The 20,556-nt window shown below is 39.0% G+C and overlaps 2 long non-coding RNA genes across 2 annotated transcripts in view; both read right to left on the bottom strand.

Annotated features, from left to right (window-relative positions):
- LOC127387942 (uncharacterized) overlaps positions 1-20,556 on the bottom strand; it is a 50,229-nt gene that overhangs the window by 24,992 nt on the left and 4,681 nt on the right. The window lies entirely within an intron of this gene.
- On the bottom strand, positions 14,808-18,771 carry LOC127387943 (uncharacterized). Its single transcript, XR_007890240.1, has 2 exons — positions 17,114-18,771; positions 14,808-15,910 (listed from the first exon to the last, which is right to left on the bottom strand). It is a non-coding gene; the product is annotated as an uncharacterized LOC127387943 (long non-coding RNA).

Here is a 20,556-nt window from a genome sequence, read left to right as displayed (position 1 = left end):
CAGTGGGATGAAAAGGGGATGTGAATATCGCTATTGCTTACACAATAAGAAAAAAAGTTTCTACAGAGGTATCTAAATTAATATAATTATCCTGATGTATGTCATATTCTGACAACATTCATTGTAAACTTATGCCAAGGTTTTCAAAAGTGGCTACTTTTGTCCCAACTCAAAAAGTGCCTGTTCCCAAATTCTTTAAATGGATCTTATCTTGGTCACCCCAGAACTTCAGGACCCTCAAACTAGCTCCCTTTTTGCAATCTTGGGAAAAGTGACATGATTTGAAGCCAGTTGTGACTTTTTGAAACATACTCACTCAGCAGCATAAGCAGCCAGGAGTGTTGGGAGTGTTGCACGTAGGATGTGGGCTGAACACAGAGGCTTTACACTGATCATATTCATTGCCAGCTTTCTGTGAGAAAAGACCTAATTCGCACAGAATCTTTTCTGTCCTGCAACTGACTGACTAAAATAATATTGAAGAGTTGGAGATCAGTTGATCTATACTTAGTGAGTAATTATATAAAAATTTTCCTATATATTTTTGAATACCACCAATATAACTTTTGAAATATTTGAACTTCATGTTCTTCACAGATACTCACAAAACCAGTAAACACTGAGGCAAAATTATTAAAATAGCTCCCAAATTATATTGGGCCAGTCCAACATTATTTGCAAATGAATTCTGTTTTGCTTTGAAAATCCTTACACTTGATATCATTAGAAATCATTATTTCTCTTCTAAGTTGTAGTCAGGATCAAGGTTTCGTTGTGCTAAGTGCTGAATATTCACAAGAGACAGTCCCTGCTCCAAGGAGGCTGCTAGTTTAAGAGACAAAAAAACCAGAATCCAGATGGGGAAATGTGATATAACATACAAGCACAGTGGTTAAGGTGATGATAGCTTCACATCTTAGCCAAGAGCCTGCAAACTGCACAGAACTGGTTGATATCCACACTCCTACAGTAACCCATTGATTCCAGTGGGGCTTTGACAGGCAGCTGGAGCTTCCTTGAAGGCACTGATGCCAAAACAAGGGTGTATTAATTCCTCCTCTAAGGCTTTTTCCACTTCTATTTATTAATTCTATTTGGGAGTTTTTTATTTTTTACTACTTTAATTTTTACTCTCTTCCTATACTTTCAAATCTTCCTAGGCTGCTTCTGCTTTCATATATAACTAAAATTGTCTGATGTAACCTTTGGGGTTTTTATTTTAAAAATACCTAGTTTTAATTTTCATTTTCAAACTATTATTTGATTCTTTCCCTTAATCCCTTCCCAGCTAGTTATGCCTCTTGCAGTCTTTTGCTTTTGCTGTTAAATTTCATCCTTTCCTCTGCTTCAAATCTCAGTTACTTTAAACTTAGTTCTTGTTCCCTCTCCCTTCACCAAATTCTCAGAGAATCAAATTACGTCTTCTACAGTCAGCACAATGTCTTGATTATCATTATTTTGTCTAATTTAAACTTTACTAACCCATTCAGCAATATGAATTCCAAAATAAAATGCTATATGAATAATAATGTGAAAATAAACTGTCTAGTAATGATTAGAACTCCTGCTGATTGCCTGGCTTTATGTGAAGTGATGGCAGTCACATGTTCAAAGCATGCCAACTGAAGTGTGGCTACCATACTTAGCAGCTCAGTTTCTTATGTGACAGTAGTCTGAAATACAGCAAAGAACCTCTCCCTGGCTGTACAGTCTTATATGGTGCTTAATGAGAAAGCTGTGTCAGAACTTACCATGGAGATGGATCTTTAATATAATGACAGGTAAGCTAAGAAATGTGAGAGGACAAGGTTTTGTGGTGAAAATAAAAAGCAAGTTGTTTGCATCTGTAAGGAAGTTTGCTATTGAACAAGGACCAGTTAAACTAGACTGTTCCAGGGTTCTTGCGTATCAGTCCCAGCCTAGAAGGGTCAGACACTTTTTCAGAGATGAATTACCAAAATATAAGTTGAAGAAATGAAATAAGTTGAAGAAATAAAATGTGAACACATCTGTATCAGTTTGACCACAGATACCTCAAAGAGAAAAGTTGGTTATTTTCCACATCTGTGGCATTATCTTAGGTCCTCTGTAAATCGTACTGTAACCCTCATTACAGCATTCAGGGGTCTTTGAGTGGTGCAAAGTGGAGGATGAGTCAGGGCAGCTGTCTCCTGTGCTCCCCGTCCCTCCTACTTCTAAGGGAAAGAGCTGTCTGAAGTGCAGGATTTGGGGTTAAGGGCTTTTGCTTTCCTCCGGTTTTAAAATGGAAAATATGCAGAGTTAAGTGTTTATGGCAACAAAGACTATGTAAGAGATATATCTTGTTCTTGGAAGGGCAGATAAGTTTTGAGATGCCGCTTACTTCCAGTAGCAGCTCACAGGAAAGCTGATTTTTTTAGTTGCTGTATCTGTCAGACGGGGGTTGTAATTTTGGTGGTATTATAAGGGCAAATATCCCTCCTGTCAAAAAATGTTCTTTTGTCAGCATAGTTTTCCACTTGGAGAACTAGCAGAAGCTATGCTGACAAAAGGACATTTTTGCTGGTATACAGTGAATTTACCTGAGGAAGGTCTGCTGATGAAGCTACTCCAACAAACACTGTACAGGTAGACAAAGCCTTGAGCTGACTTTCAAGAAATTTCTGCCTTCTGCAGAAATGGGTTTCTCCTGCTAGTAGATAATTCTGTTGCTCTTCAAGAGTCATTGTGGATACAACTTTCACCCCAACTGAACTCTGCATTTGGACTGATGACAAAAGATCTAATGAGTGAGTAGGTTTAAAAGTTTCCGCAGTATAGGCAGGAATCAAGAAGCAGGAAAAAAAAATGCCTGATGTGACACAGGTGATCACTAGGTGTTTCCTTATTGACACTGAAGTACCAGATACCTGGGTTGGGTGTTGTCCCTGTACAAAGCACGGCTTAGTCCTACATACATGCTAAGCCTCAGAAGCAGTCATTTTTGCACATAGAGCCATTCACTGAAACTGTCCAGAAGCCACTTTTCCAGCACTTGACCACACAATGAACAGCAGGATCACAGCCCACAAATATCAGGAGGAATCTGTGTATGTACAATGCATTTTATAGTTGCTACGAGGTAATTCAGTGATAATCTGTTTGTAAAACAAGTCTAAATATCATGGTACAGACAGGAAAATAAGGGTAAAGTGGCATAAGAAAAATCTGATATACACCACATTGAAAGATCATTCAAACCTCTTACAATTTGAGTTTATTTTACCTCTATAATTATACATTCTTGACCATCAGTTTGCATCATAGTTTAAAACCAGCTTCTGTATTAGAGGACTACATCCTGCTTATGAATTAGGAAAAACACAGTATTTATCACCTCTAACTTATGACTTTCTGAGCCAATGCTTTCGTTGTTAGCATATTCTTGGTTCCCCACAAAGATCCTCAAGAGGAGAGTAGGCTTTAGCCATGCAACTCTCATTAAAAGCAGCTGGGAGAGTAAATCCTCGTGTGACTAAAATGCAGGAATACAAGTAATACGCCTCTCAGTCTATGTGACTAATCAGTCTCATCTGTGATAGCATGATACAGGTAACTATGAGGGACACGCTTTCATTTTACTATGGTTCATTAAGCTGTAAATCAATCACCTTTTTGGAAAGTGACACTATCACATGGGCATGTAATTATGCTACCTCAGATGCCCGTAAGGAGACACACCACAGCCCTTTTTCTCACCACGCACACGCAGGTTGTTTCCTCTGCTAGATGGACTTAGCTATCCCCAGGCTCTTCCTACTCTCAGAGAATGAACAACAGGAAAAAACAATATGACAATTATTGGGAATTACTATTCAAGCCAGAATTTCCTGTTTGACAAGCACACGCCTCTTTGCATAACCAGGTGGAGGTTTATGCTGCAATTGCATGAGTCCTGTGAATTTTACAAATGGTCAGTTTTTAAATGTATTTAGGTGTTTTGATTTATTAAGTGAGTTAGGAGTCTAAGTACACTTAAAAACCCTCCCTGAATCCTAGCACACCTCTACATGTGTATACATTCATTCATTTTAAACAGGCACACAGCCCACATTTCTACCAGGGCAGGATTTGGGACTGGCTGCAACACGGATTACATGTTTGAACGTTCTGAAAGTGGCATCCAAGTCTTCATGTCATAAGTTTTGCTGAGATTATTGTGCTATTACATTTTCCCAAATGTAATAATCCTACCATTGGACATTCATATAATTTTCTGTGTCCTTTGTTGGCCCTTTTTTCCAGGTGTACATTTGTAATCTGAGATTATAAATTATTAATATAATCTAATTTTCAATACTACAGAAAAGTATCTGCTTACTGTATCTTTAATAAAGCAGGTTATAACAAAATGAACATGAGAGCTTTGACTGAACAGAAGGTTGAGATAACCTGTGATATTTTCCAAACATCAAAAAAAAGAAAAAATATTGGTTGGCTAGTTAGTGCTTTATAATGCAGCTTTTAATTTCAATAGGATTATTTCACAATAGAATTCTCTCAGTAATTTTAAATACATTTATACAAAATTACTCCAGCAGCTGAAAGAATGAATCATATTTTGTTCCTACAAAATCTAGTCCAAAATTAATTTCAGTGCATAATTTATTGCACTCATCAAAATTCTGAATTTAAATATATAGCTATAAATATTTAAAGATATGTTTCCGTTTGTAATTTCCAGGGTACTATAATGAAATGACATAAAGTCAAATATCCAAAATTATGACTGATACAATTTGAGTAGTTCTAACAAGATCAATAGTTATGCTGATTAACACCAGCTGAGGATCTGGCCCAATAAATAGCTAACTACATAATAAGCAAAATAATCCACTCTGCTATTAATTAGAAAAAGAGCTAATAAACACTTAATCCACATGTTGGGGTTTTCAGAGGGTGCTCCAAAGCACGTAGGCAGTTGTGGGCAATTTGGGAGGGGATCAATGTGTCAAGTTGTTGAGTTCCCACATTTCTCTGTTCTCGGCAGTAAACCCTTTGCATATTTTGGGAGTAAAGGAGGAGTCTACATTTTTTGCAGATGCTGGAAACATGCCAAATCCTTCTATTACAAATATTTCTACATAGTGCCAAATGCTCCCACTGGGAGCACTCCATGTATCCCCATAACTACTGGTTTTGCTCTGTCAGTTATTCAATAAAACCAATCATTGGTCCAGCTGGAACAGTCTGGTCAGAGAAAGAGGGCACCAGAAATTTAGGCGCATCTAACTGAAGAAACTGGTCTGTCAGTAAATCCAGTGTGCTGAGATTTATTACATCATTTTTGCATTAAAAGACAGTATAAAGCACTGCCTCACAGGTGCAAATATGTTTGACTAAGGATTGTGTAATGACATGACTTGAAATGATAACAGTGCTTAAAACTATAATGTGAGAGAAATGGTCTAGTGATAATAGCTATAAATTTCTTTTAGACCTGTATTTTCCACTCATTTGCCTATCACTGACTTCTGTGGGGCCAAGAGTTCAACCCTGATGTCCTAATGATTGGAGAAAAATTGGAAGTATCTCATCTTTAAATTTTTTATTTTCCACCTATGAGCAGAGCTTGAGATCAAGTATGTTTTCCCTGGTGATTCTGAAAAGAAGGGAATTCATATATTTGCAGGCTTCTACTTTCTACATGCAATTTTTCTGTTTTCTTATCATTCTGTAACAATGAAAGATGCCACATTAGTGCATAAAGCCTTAATCTTAACCTGTCAGATGCATTCATTCCTTTCACTATAAAAAATTGCATTTCACATTTTCTTTCCTTAAACCCCAAATTTGCAAACACTTAAGCACGTGCTTAATATTAAGTCTCAGAATTGGTACAGAATGGGAAAGCAATGAACAGTACTTAAGAGACATCACTGCTTTACAAAAATATTTTATAGCTGTTTTTCTAGACTACATTTAATTATTTTAATACCAAATTGAACTGTTTCATCTCATCTCCAAAATACCAGAGAAATCTTCAAGCTACTCTTTAGGCTTCTTTTGATCTGCTGAATATTTTCTGGTTTTGAGAATTTCTTCGAACAACCCAGTGATTTAATTGCAGCTCCTTTTCCTCTAGCCTAGCAACTAAGCCACAGCCATCCCACATTAAAGGCAATGAAAATAGACTAGACTGATTTACAATAAAAATATTTATATTTAATATTAGTGTTTCTATGGTAGGTCACTAAAGGAATAATAAAAATGGTAGGTTGTTGTTACTGCTTTAAAAAAGGGATTTTTATTTAAGCAAATCATGTCAGTGTCTGAAGCCTACTGGATTATCTTCTAACATATGGTAAGTATTGGTTATGTGGTGTGCTGGCTTGCATTTCATTGTTGGAAAAGCATAGAAAACTGATTTTAGTATGCCTTTGCTCTTAGCAGCAGGGTATAATCATTTTTAAAAGAAATTATGGAATCAAGCATTAGCATACTGTGTAAATTTAGGATTTATGGAAGGATGTCATATATCACACACATATATTGCTTTGGGATGCTTAGAAAATCTTCAGTACCACATGTCACTGTTTTGTAGTTGTTTAAAATGGTAACTAAGCACATGCAAGAAGATAGCAATGCTAGGATAGTCTTCAAAAAAATTACATTGTTAAGTATTTAATAAACATACCGGAACGTTAATACATTATCCATTTTGCAACCACTGAGCTGCCCTTCGGCGAGCGCGTCACTTTGCATTATCCCCGAGGGTACCAGCTAAGCCCCAGGTATTTGGCTCAGGTGCCTGGAGCTGGGATGTGCCTGGGTGAAAGTGGGGCCAAATTATTTTCCCTAGGCAAGGGGAACGAGCTCTGTGTCAGCAGGTGACACTGGCCACCCCTGGACACCTCCCATGGGCACAAGATGAACACGTGGGGTTTGTGCCCCACAAAGCACCAGGGGACGTGCCCTGCTCAGACACCAGCAGCTGTCTACCAGATCTTCTGAAACAACAACCTGCACATTGTCACTCTAAACAGGAAGTCAAAATTGCAATTGAGAGGTGAGAGAAAAGCAGACACTGGATACCTGCTGGCTGATGCTTCCTATTGCTGGTGGGCTTGGCTTTACCCTTCACTTCATATTTCAGTGGCTTAATTAATCTAATGTCAAGGGGAAAATAATCTGTTCCAAACATTCGTTCTAAAGACTTGGTGCTTTGAAACTTCACTTAAAAATCAATCTTGCCTCTACCAAAATGAATGTAAGGCACAGAGACGAGAAGAATCCTGTCCTGTGACCCTCCACCACTGTCACTTTTGTTCCACCAGACGTCTGTAACGTGTCACCTCCCATTTGATCACTGCCATTTATTTTGTACTTGTGTCTAAATAAGGCTGTAAGAATGTTATTCATCCACACAGTGAGAGCCAAGCCACAAAACCCCAAAATTAAGGGGATTTAAGGGTGTTTGCTGTTACAGGCCTGTTCTGTCAGATTATGGCTATATGGGGGTTTGTAGTGAAGCCACTGAGGTGGCAGCTCCTGGCAGCAGCCTATGAAGAGAAGGCAGAAAGTCAGGGTAACCCCATTTTTTTCCTGGCACTGTGGCCCATGCTGTGCCAATGACACCGGGCAGCCTGTCTGAGACATTGAGCAGGGAGCGGCCAGAGCCCTCTGAGCTATGGGGCTGAGACACCTCTTGGTTGTCAAGTGCCAGGCAGAAGATGGCACTGCATGAATAAGGAATCTTACTAGTGCCTGGAGACAGACCATAAACCCCAAGGAGATGGGAGGAGGGAGAAGGAGATTTGGACTGCACAAAGCTGCTCAGTTGAGACCAATGAGACAATAACAAGGGGAGCTGCTATTGATGCAAATGATGGTTAACAGCCATTTAGGAGAGCCCTTGTTGTGTTCAGGTGACAACTGTCCAAAGGCGACTGCTTAAGAATAAGGCATCTTGACATTTCACTAGGGGCCAGCCCTGATCTCCTGCCCTCAGCTGGGTGCTTGTTTGATGGGAGATGGAAAAGAAAAGCAAGAATCAAAATGCTGATACGTCAGATCTCTTAAAATTTAAACTGCTAGCTGCTCATTGAAGGAACAGGCACAGCCAGAAGCAGTATTAAGTAGTTTAAATTATAATATGCAATGCCAGAGTCAGCAGTTGCATCAACAACTTACCTGAGCTGCTTGAAAGTAGCAGAGTTACATGCAACTAGCTCACTGCATTGACAGCGACTGTGACTCACTTTTGCAAACAAACATTCAGCAACCCTGACTTAGCTGGTGGCCTATTGCTTAGGAACATCCCTGCAAAAACCCTGTTAATCTGTAATAACCTAGAGAAATGCAAACTTCTGCTATTGCTCCATGGCCCAGCATTCCCTGCTGGTGCCCCAGCCGTGTTCCTGGGGCAGCCAAGCTTTCCAGATAGAGCATTTGGGTGAACCATGAGGTGTGTTAGCTCCATGCAAGAAAGGAGACCCTGAATGAAGCAACAAGAAAGCCACCTTCAGAGTCAGATGTGAGCTTCCAAGGTCTGCTGTGCCTGAGAAGAGGTTTCCTTTCTTCTTGTTTCCCTGATCTGGCCCCTAGTTCCTCACTGGCATTTTGCAAAGTCTGGGGGCCAGAGGGTGAGCTGACTGCCTCTGCCCAGGTGTCCAGGAGGGCAGTGCCAGAGAATGGTTCTCCATTAAATCATTTTGAAAATGCAGTTATATCTAATTAGTGTTTAGCATTTGCTGTCTTCAGTGTTTACATTTGTTTGTTTCCATGAAGTGAGATTTCTGGGTTATTTATTACTGCTAATATGTGGCACCTTGTTTTGACAGTCACCTGATGTTCTGCCAGTTTGGGTTGTGTTTTTTTTCAATTACTCTGATTTCATGTATGACTCCTGATCTTTATCTGCACCTTCTTTTCACTGCATCCTCTCAAGACAGGAATTTGTCCTCGTTGTTGTATGGATTGTAAGGGCTGGGCTGTAAGATGACGGCACAAGAAATAAGGGATTTGTTTACAAACAGTTCAACAGGGTGAGTTTGCCCAAGCACACAACCTACCCAGATCTCACATAAAACAGACCTCTTGCACTGAAGGAGAGTAAAGAAAAGCTGTGGCTCATGGTTGGGCTTATATTTGCATTTTCCATCAAGGGGTTATTTGATCCTCTCTGCAGGGAGCATTTACTTGAAAGATGGGTCTCAGCCACAAAGTGTAAATTCCATTTCACTCTCCCCAAAAGTTTGGGGTTATTCAGAACTCCCAAGTCTTGATCCTTCTCTATGACAAACTTACTCTGTGGAACAAGAGCTACTTTCTTTCACATTTCAGCTGTCTCTTTAATATACACTCCTCTCTTTCACTGTTAATCATGTCTCAGCGTCTTGCTCACGTGACAGTGTCAGCTCAAGCACATGCAACAAACTCATAATTCAAAATTACTTGGCTCTGCAACACAAGATAATCTTAAGGAACAACTGCAAATTAAATACCCTAATACAATATTGACATACATGTTATCTGAAAACGTACACTGTGATTTAAATCCTACTACTGTCAAATTATTTGAATCATTAAACACATGATACCAAATGGACAGTTTATTCATTCTAGAAATGTTTTGACATTTTGGATCAAAACAGTTTTTAGTATGGTTAGCTAACTTGCTTAGCAGTTGTTGTCTAGTGTGCTTCATAAACACTGTATCAGAATTATCATTTCTAAATCAGGATTACAGAAGTATATTAAAATTTGCATATTCAACAGTGGAAGTTCTCAAGAAAAAAAAACACTTTACGATTCATTAAGAACTAAGGGCTGCTGGGGAGGGCTGGGATGTTATGAACCCAAACTTCCACCCAAAACCTGTAGGTTTTTTTCCACTTTAGAATTAAGCTTAACAAAAATTTGCTTTGATGTCCTAAAGCCACCAAGGTTGCTGGTATCCCAGTGCTGTGAGTTAGTTGTGCAGCTGGATTAGAGCAATTAGTCCCAAAACCAAACATTAAATAAGCTTTTACTAATATTAGTTCATGGAGTTGCATTCGATTACAAAAGCAATATTTTGAGGGTGAACAGCAATGCATTTACAATTTCCTTGTAAACATTGAGTACAGAGTCAGAATTCAGAGTGTAACACATTTAGAAGTGTAATCAGTTCATCTTGCTTATTTTCCTGAAGCTCTAGTAACAGTTTATTTTTACTTTTTTATATCCTTACCCAGTAATGGTTGTTCAATTGCTGTTCTATCATCTACAGTGAACACTTTGAAGAGATGAGAGGAGAAGAGGAGGGGTGTGTAAAAAAAAAAGCAGTTTTATCTCAGTAATGTAGGTAACAACTGTGCTATCAAGTATTTTATGTTATCCTTTTTTTATTAAAGCAAACCGGTGGCTCAAACATGCACTCAACTGTATGCAAAGAGTTTACAACAACCTCCCAAGAAAGCTAATGATGTTTAAATGTGGGCTCTGTGGCCTGAGGCCCAAACTCCACTCCCATCCACTTTCAAATGGGGCCAAGCACAGTGAGTTGTGCCCTGCTTTCTTTAGAGAAAAGTGAAAGCTCCCACAGATGTATGCAGGAGCAGAACTGGCTTCTCTGGGAACCACTAGGGAGAACCTGAGGCTCCTGCATGGGAGGAGCTGACATCTACCACCAAGGATGGACAGGGACATGGCACTTCTGAGAGCTAAACCCTGATTTCCACCTTACCCTTTTAAGGTCCAGTCTTCTGTCCCTGCCAACTGCCTTCTGTACAGGGAGGTATTTCTCTACATGTAGATTGCAAAACTAAAGATTTTAATATTGTTTTGCAGAGAAAAAGTCAACACTGATGTTTTCCAGGATCTCTTCTTCCCATATATATTAACATCATGCCTCACATTTCAGTGACTTTTATTCAAATTTACTACAGCTGAGTTACAAAATGTTGTCTTTGCCCTTAAGACCATGACAGAGAACTTTATCTGCATTCATATGCCTACTGGTTTGTGGCATTTCAATAATAAAACAGCAGGATTGAAGGCTCATGATGAGAAATCTGACTAATTACCTGTTAGATGATAGATGGTTGTAACTCTGCAGTGCCAGTCACTGAAAACAAAACACTTCTAGATATCAATCAGCTTCCTGACAAATTCAATTTCCATCACATTCAGCAGACAATAACTGTGAATTTTACCTCAGCAGCTATATAGCTTTGACTTTTAACTTTTTTCCAATACACATAATGATATTTTAATAAATTAGAGATTTTTTTAAGTAAATTAGTAATTAAATAGCTGGCATATTCATATTTCAGGCTCAAAGCTGGTGGAAATAATTAATGTTGTAAATCTGTCTTGTGTTCTACTGCAGACAGCAAAGGTGTATCTAATAGCACTTTTTCTGTTTTCTCCATATATTTTTATTTAAGACCAGTTATTTACAACATTTGTAATGGAGGTATTCACCCTCTTTTTTTCCAGCATCTTATTCATTCATATGTCAATGAGCTGGGTGCAGATTCTACATATGACTCAAAAAACAAAATGTCTAATTATCACTATGACATGCCAGCATGTGGCCAAAGTTAAAACAAAGAAGGATTTGAGCATGGAAATTTAATATGGGCTTGAAAAATCACCTCTCTTTCTTTCCACATAGGGACCAATTGCATTGTCAACATCTGGAAGTTGTGGATAAGCTTGTCCAATTCAGAATGAATCTGAGTCCACTTGGTTATGTCAGGAGAGGTCAATTACCGTGTTTTTAATATCTATGTCACCTGTGTGAGATAAGAATTAGGCTCTAGAGGACACCAATCCCTTTGTAACATTGGTCACAATAAACTGAAAGGTAGGAGGAAACATTAGCATTGCCCCCACATTGTTTTCTTCATCCTTGTATCACTGCAACTAATCACCCTAATGAGCCATCCTCTGCCCCGTGCATCATACCTGCATGGAGCAGACAGAACAGGCTTTGTCCCGAACATCTGAAATCTTCACATATCGTGGGATGCAAATTCAGACCAAATCATTTCTCTCTGGTTTATGACAAGTGGCATCAACACAGGACAAAGCAAGGACAGCAAAATTATGTTTATACTTGTTTTAGAGCACTGTGGCTCTCAAATTCTATTTCACCTAATAAAAAACTGGGGAAGAAAAAAATAAAATCAGACCTTAACAAATTTGTCCTTCCTGGAGGTGGGGACACGAGGAGCAGCCATTTCAATGTGCTCTGTCAGCTGCCGGTGGCAAAGCACAGCCCTGAGGAGCTGCCATAGGTGTCTGCTCGGCCCTCAGTGCAGGAGCTGCAGGGAGCTTTGTCCTTGGGAAACGGGATAATTATTAAGCAGGTAACATCTGGGACCTGCTTCTCTCAGACAACACCAGGGAAAGATAACTGTGTTAGTGTAAACGACGGCCAAGGGTTTCCAGGGCTCTCCACTGGTCTGTGTGTTCCATGTGATTGATTGACAGGTGCTGGGAGAAGCCTTGTCTGCTCATTTCTCCCAAGCAGAAACAGTCTTTATCCAGAGGTCCCCTCACAAGCCCTCTCTCAGCAGTTGGTCTCCAGGTGGCTGCTGGAACAGGGATTGGCAGAAGACACCTCGGCAAGTCTGGGGACCAGCCCGCCCCAGGACTGAAGTAGGGACCCAGTGGAAGGGCACGGTGGGTGCGGCTGCTGGAGCTGTGGGAGCTCCGTGCTGGAGGTGAGTGGTGTGGAAAAGTACAAGGGGATGAAAGGACGGAGAATTTTTCACTGGAGTCAGAGTTTAATCATGAAACCATATACAGTGCAGCCATTTCTCCTGAACATGAGATTCTTTCTTTCTCAGGTCCTGCCTCAACATCTCCCTGTAAGTGCCCCAGGAGGAGCTGCCTGAGCCTGGCCACAGTTCACAGGTTTTCCGGGGCTCTGCAGGTCACACACACATGGATCAGATTTGGCTGCCTGGTGTTTTGGTTGGTTTAGATGATTTTACACTGGAAGCTGTGGTCAATTTGCCCTCCAAACCACATCCCTCTCTGCAGCCTAGGATTTTGCAAGTAACTGTTATTTTCCGATTTGCAGTAATACGTGTTGTTGTTCCTGAATTTTCAGGAATTATTTCTACCTTGTGTTAAGAAAGATCCTTACCAGCACTGTCAGTTTCTCTCATTTTGTACAGTCAGGCTATCACTGTAAAAGGTGCCAATGTATCTATGAAATAAGAGGCTTAGTGCATCAGTGAAAGATTATGTTCTTTGGCACAGGTTATTAAAGATTATGTCACCATTCTACATGTGTGCACATACATACACATGCATGTAAAAATATATATGTAATATATAGGTAATCAAATAAGAATGGCTTATATTATTAAATCCTTGGGAAACAATGATGCTTGTATCAACAAATTTGTCTGTTTCTGATGCCAATAACAAATTATCAAGCTCATATTTATATACTGTTTCTCATTGTATATGTATTGAAGATTTTGTAATTTTTTCATAATCAAACCACTGTACAAAGGGGATCTACTGAGGCTTTTCTTAAAGCAACCTGAGAGCAAAAGACTTCAAAAGGACAAATGTTGCTTTTAAAAGCTAACATACTATTTATGATTTTAAATGGCAGAGGTATGATTTAGCCTGCTCTATTACAGATGTTATAAATGAAGTTTCACATAAGAATATTATTCTGTCATTGCTTTCCAGGTAGTTTCCACTGGCTTCACTAAAAGGCCTGAACGTAAAACAGCTGCAGAACCATGACTTGGGTCCTGGCTAGAGAAACAGCTCCATTTTTATTTTTTTTTTTATCACTTGACATGGCAACATGGCAGCTATTTAATTACACTCATACAAGAACAATAAATAAAAGTCATAGGACCTTATGTTTAAATAAAATAAAATCCACTTACTCTTCTTAGCTAAAATGTCATTTCCCATTTATTTTCCTGTAACGTGGTTGCCAGTGTCCAATTTTTAGGCTCAGTGCACAACAGTGATAAGGTCAAAACCTGAGACATGGTGATGTGATTAGCCCTGTCCTAGGTTACCTCATAAAAATGTCTGCCACACAGCACATACATGCTCTGTCATGCAAGAAATATTGTTTACCAAAAGGTCCAACTGAACGGAGAGTTGTATGAACATGCAGAGGGTGCTACCCTGACTTTTTACAGCCTCCTCTGAACTGATTTTTTCAAGGGAGATTCGGGTGGGGGGGGGGCAACAGGGTGGAAAGCAGAATTAAAATGGGTAAATAGAAAATAAAACTAGACACTCTGGAAAATCCAAAATTGAGGTGGGTGGTCTGGCAGCTCAAATAACTATTGCAGATGGCCTTCTGAAGCCGAGGTGTGATTCATCAATCCCATAATACTTCTGATATGCGGTATTTTCCCTGCTTCAGAATAGGCACCAACCCAAACAAAACCTGACCTGATGAGGTTTGGTTCACAGAGGTCTCATCTCTCCATGAGAATAGGTGGAGTTACAAGCATCAGTACCAAGCACTAATATGGTACCATAGACAGAGACTTTATTTATCATGCAGAGAGTGAAAACAAAGCCTTCTAATAGATTTATTAGTAAAAGGGAACAGAAGAATCTTGTATGGACAAACTGCATGTTCCCCACGTCTCAGCTGCCAGGACTTCCTGCCCTCGGGCTTAGATATATTTATCTGGTTATAATTCAGTAAAGTTGTGTGATTTCAAGCCATTCCAAACAAACAATACATCTAGGATATCATTCAAGGATGTCCTAACAATGCAATATTTCATATTTCAGTTTAAAATAAAAAATGGAGACGCTAATTAAATGTTCTCACAAAGATGAGCTGTTATTCTCATAAATTGTTTTTATTAATTTTATTATTTTAAACAGTTTAAGGACTGTAAAAATTAAAATTATGACAGTTTTATCTGAATGAAATTACTGTAGCATGTACATCACTGGGAGAGAGAGAAAGGCGTATGGAATATATATATTCAGAGCTTGATTGTGCTGTTTCTTTGTATTCAAAGGCCTCTTTGACTTCACTGGAAATTTTACGTATGTGACAGTTGCAGAAATAAGTCTTCAAATTGTGAAGAAATCAAATTTCCATGTTAAAGAGACCCTGTTTCTAATTTCACTGGGAAAAATCACAGTTTTTCATGTGTCACTCCATCTTGTTATTTTTCCAGCCTTTCTAAACATTAGTTCTTTTTATAAGTGAGGGATGCTGGGTGGGAGGGGGAGGAAAGACAGAGAGACAAAGTAAAAGAAAACAAAAAAAACAAAAAAAAAATGCGTTTACCAGGGGACAAATATGTTACTGGAACAAGTGTTTGGTGTTGAATGTACTGTCAAGGAGTAAAGAGAAACATGGGTAATACCACTTGCACCCCAGTGCTCAAAATAAAATATTAATGGCAGCATTTCCTGAGAAATTAAATTACTAGACAAAAAAATGTATTTAAAATATGCATTCCACTTTCTTGCTGAAAGCCCCCACACAAATTATGGTCAAATTATTATCCTTTTGTCTTCGGCACACATATTTTATGACCTTGAGAGATGTTCTCATGTAAATGTCTGAGGTTTTCTTATTTAGAAATAGTCATATTTCTCACACACCCACTTGCCAAGGGAAAAAGCACAACCATTGGCTAGGTTTGAAGGGGAGAAAGTCAGCTGTGTGTTTGTAGGAGTCTTTGGATGACCTGGGTTCTATTTGGCCCCCGCTTAAACCTGCAAAATGATTGAAATATAAGTCGTTCTTGACATGGGTGCACTGATGCCGAAGGGTTAAGTCTGATCAGGCCAGTTTGTCCCCAGCTGCACTGACAGACAGTCAGACTTAGCAGATTAAGAGAGTACTCTTTTTATGGCAAAGCTTCACAATGCCTTTATGGTTCATACTCAACCGTTTGTAGTGACTTCTGGTTGTTAGGTAGCTGCAGTTCTCACTAACCTGAAAATAAAAAATCAAGATCAATTCTAACACTGTTCCTCCATACGTGATACATTCTGGTTACTACACTCCAAGAAGAATATAATTATCTGAAATATAATTCATTATCTCAAGTTTCCAAGGCACACTGTACTACTGACATGAGAAAAAAAAAAAGAAGAAAAAAGTTTCTAGATTATTTCAAGAAGACAATTATGATGTAAAGGAGGGAAACATTATGGCTCATGTCTACAGATTTTCTATTGCCTGTATTCAAATATATCTAAAAAAAAAAAGTCCATTAAAAATTTCAATAACCTACCAATAAACTGAAATTGTTAGCATGTTTTATACACAGTGGAATCATGTTTCAAGCAGGTTAATGATACCTCACCATCCTCATAAGCAGTGAAGGACACAGCTTTCATTTGCCCTGACTGTGTGACATGGGAGCAGGCTGAGAGCAGGCTGCTCCTGCTGAGACTATGAAGGGGCTAAAACTTATCTTTCTCTAATAAGGTCACCAAGAAGCACAGATATTTGGGACATAGACCTGCAATCGGTTGAACACTGTCAAATGAAGAAAATCTGTGTACCTCACATGGTGCTTAGCATCTTGTCAAACACTGGTGTTCTGACTTCAGGTCAGACCAAGCGTCTGCCTCCTACTCTGCACTTTGCAAGAATGTCCCTAACACTGTTACAATTAAAATTATATAAATAAGTATCTTCCACTGTCATAAATATTTTAAAGCAACATTTTTCACTATTATCCCCCATTTTCAGACAGAGTCTGTTCTGCTACATTTTAAGGACTGTTTTGAAGAACTCATGCAAACATGGTTAAACCTAAGATCCCACAGCAGCGTAATAAATATTCATCAGTACTGCATTTGCCTCTATGCACTTCCCAAGCTTCAAAATAGCTAAATGACACAAATTTGTTACAGTGGTAACAGCAACACAATTATGGTTAGTGGCCTGTCGCTGCTACCATCCAAACTTCAGCTTACAATAACATAAAACTCTTGACAGGCCATTCATGGATCAAACTTAAAATACAAGGAAAAAAGAGAAATGGTTTTAACAAGTGAAAATTTATGGAACTGCCAGATGACAAGCTAGCATATGGAAGAGAAAAATAAATGTACAGTGAGGGAAAAAAAAAATAATAAAAGAACATGAGCATCGCACAGAGTTGTGATACATCCGCACAATATTTACCTTGGCACTTCTAAAAACCAGTATGTTTCTTAAAGGTACGGCAAGAAATAAAGACCCTGGGGGGATGTTCTCCTCCATGTCAGAGATCCAAACTGAGCTCAGGAGAGACTGGATTCATCCCACAGACACAGAATGCAGGATTTCTGCCCAGCTGGGCAGCAGGCAGCAATTGGCGCTGAAGGTGGATGTCTCAAAAGGGAACCCAGGGATGCATGAACTGGAGACCACTGCCCTCCCTGCAGGCAACTGCTGCCTGGTAGAGCAGCTTGCAGTCCCTGATTCATTACTAGCTGTTACACAAGAAAAAGGTGGGTAAAGGATACAATCTGGTGTTACTCATGCTCTGTGCTTGCTCTAGGGACCGGGAAAGGAGGTGGAAGGAGGGAAGTGAAGGAGCAGGACGGGTAGATTTCCTCCAGTGAGTGGCCAAGAGCACCCAAGTCAGGCTCCTGCTCTAATCTGCCCAGAATGAGTTTCTCTTCATCAGCTCTTTGGAAGCCAAAACAGGCAAGCAGCCAGCCCAGCTACAGTGACCTTCCCAAGGTGACAGCCACTCATCCTCAGCCTCTCTACAAGGATGGATCAGGCTGACTGCAAGGACTTTAAGATCTTCTCAGGGATTATCTCTGGAACAGGACCCTCAGTGAAGAAAGAAGCACTCACCCATCTTCTCACAAAGGACTGAATATGAGAGTCCTACAACAAGGGCTTTGGCTTCTAAAACATATTTTTTTAAAAAACACATTCCATGTGTTAGCACCCAATGAATTATTAACACAAATAATTAAAACTAATATATGGTTGTAAAAATAACTGAATAAAGTATATTTCATTATGCAGTATCCTTGATTTTTATGGTGTTTGTTTGATTACTCACTAATTTGCAAAATGTGATAATCTGCAGTCTGCATCCCAGTCATTAGTGAAATCATACTGTACTTTAGTCAACAGGCTGATGAACTGACACGTTGCACCAGCAGCAGCAACAAATACCCCATATAGAAGGGCAAAAATGAATTAAAGGGCCTGATTCTTGTTCTTTTAAACGCCGGTTTATAACACTCAAGCAAGGAAGTGTAACCACTGACTTTCTGCAAAGGGACTTATAGTCATATAAGTGAACATGAAAGTAAATAACAATCTGACCAAAGACACGGCTTTTGGAGGTTTTTTTCACATATTTATCTCCTAGTATCTCTGATTTAATTTGGTGAGAATATTTAGGTGACACCTTAAAGACAAATATAACTTGGTATGAATCAACAGTGTAAGTTCCAACACCCAATTTTGAGAAACATATGTTCTCTTGAACAGATACACGGGTGTTATCATTGGCACAGCTATAAATAAATATTAAATCCTCATCAGTCAAAATAAGGAGTACTCTAAGGTTTCACTTGCATCAGATAATAACACCCCTGGAAAAACATTAAGTCTAACTGATAGCACATTTATTATTTGACAAAAACTGCCTTACAAAATATTTTGTTTTAATTCCCAGATGATTTACATAATAGATTATAACAGCTGCTACAACAATTCCAAAGTTGTTGTTTTCTGAAAGTTCTCTGAATCCTCTAAAACTACAAGTGATTTTCCAGGTCTTTTTTTTTTTTTTTTTTTAAATTAGCATGCCTTGAGAAAATACCTCTGTGTATTTTCATAGAACCACGCTAGCTATTGATCTCAGCTCCACAAAAGTAGAAGAATTCATAGGTCATTTCAAAGTCACCTGTTGAACTAAGGTTCAGAGAAGAAATATTTCTCCTTCACCAGCCTAGAAGCTCTACAGACCAGAGGGCAGTACAATGTTTTTTTGCAGGGCACGTACGGCTGCAGTGCACAGCCAGAGCTGAAGCTCCTGGCAGATATCACTGTGTTTCAGCATTTTAATCTGAGCCCTGAAATCAGTGGTTCAATCCTGAGTTTCTTCTCAGGCAAAACTCCTCCTGAAGCAGTAGTGAGCCTTTTGTTTAATTCTAGCCACGTGCAAATTTATTTTGGGATGAGCGAATAATTAATCTATTAAAAGGTTCCATGGGACATTCCAAAAGTTGTGGTGAAAAATTACAGTCAGTGCAGAGCTGAGATGCTGCTTTATAGAATTAGCTCATAAAATAGTATCAAGTGTAATTGCATTCATGTTGTCACTGTCAGTTTGTAAATCTCTAGAGATTTACAGCACCACACACTGAAGCAAGACTATCTAATATTTATAAAGTTTCATTATTTTCATCTACTTGGAACAAAACCTATAGACTTGCAGAAAATCCAACATGATGCATCAGAAATAGCAGTGTCCACTGGCAGGATTTATAGCAGTACACACAACGCAGGCAGACACAATACCACAGTAATTGCAAGCTACCAAACAGCTGCATGGCATTTACTCAAAATACTTTATGCATTTAACACACTTATTGAGCGGAACTTGAAATAGGCTCATTGTTTATTTGAGCATGTCAGAGGGGAAATTTTGTTTCTTTACTAGACCTACAGAGTATAAACACATCCGGATTGTAAAGCCCTTTTATCGTACTTCTACAGGTAAAAATAATATTTTCACGAATGACAGCTTCGGCATGGGAAAAGTTAAAAGGCTTCAGAGCTTTTCCTACAGTTTAACTCAGAGTCCTGCTTGGAAGAGGACAGCCAGATCGTTCTTGCATAGCACTCATATCAGAAGCAACTTGTTTACAGCCCTTTGAAACATCGAGAATTTCATCTTAACATTTCTTAATTTATGACCAGAAAACCTAGGAGCATGCAGCTTTCTGATTCCTACTGTCAGCCAGCAGACAAACATTCCAGCAAGAGAAAAACAATTTCCTTGTAATTGGTGGGGTCTTAAAATACATGTCCGAGCTTCATAAAGAACATAGTATTGATATCAATGGGAGATTTGCCAAAGTAAGGCAGGAAGAGTTTAGCCCTTTCTCTGCAACTAGTGACAACACTGCACAATTTCATATTGTTAGGATGTTTTAATTAAATGTGCTTCAGTACACAATAGGACTTAAAAGGAAAGAGTATCTAAATAAGCTAAGTTTGTAAGGGAGTCTCTAAGTCCTTTGTAAATTAGGGGAGAAAATTTAAAATTCCAGCAATACTCAGATGTTCTAGATAAGAAAGTCCACGTATTTATAAGTGGTGGGATTTTTTTTAAGAGCTGTGCTTTTTGCTAGAGTCACTAAGTATCATGAGAAGGAGAAATATGATATTAAGCCAGATCTGATGCTAAACTTATGGCTCCATTGGGAACAGACTAAAACCCACTTATAGCATACCCCAACAGAAACCCTCCATTTGCTATAGCAGTGTTTACTGCATCTGAGTTCTCCTAGCAGAAAACAGCATTTTCACAGTCAAGGTCCAATATTAATAGGGAATTAATTATTAAGGGGCATTTGAAGAAAACTTCTCAGTTTGAGGGGGTGGAGGGG

The sequence above is a fragment of the Apus apus genome, chromosome 8 (genome assembly GCF_020740795.1).
Source record: "Apus apus isolate bApuApu2 chromosome 8, bApuApu2.pri.cur, whole genome shotgun sequence".
Lineage (NCBI taxonomy): Eukaryota > Metazoa > Chordata > Aves > Apodiformes > Apodidae > Apus > Apus apus.
The sequence above is the reverse complement of the archived record's forward strand: the minus strand, read 5'-3'. Positions and strand labels throughout refer to the sequence as shown.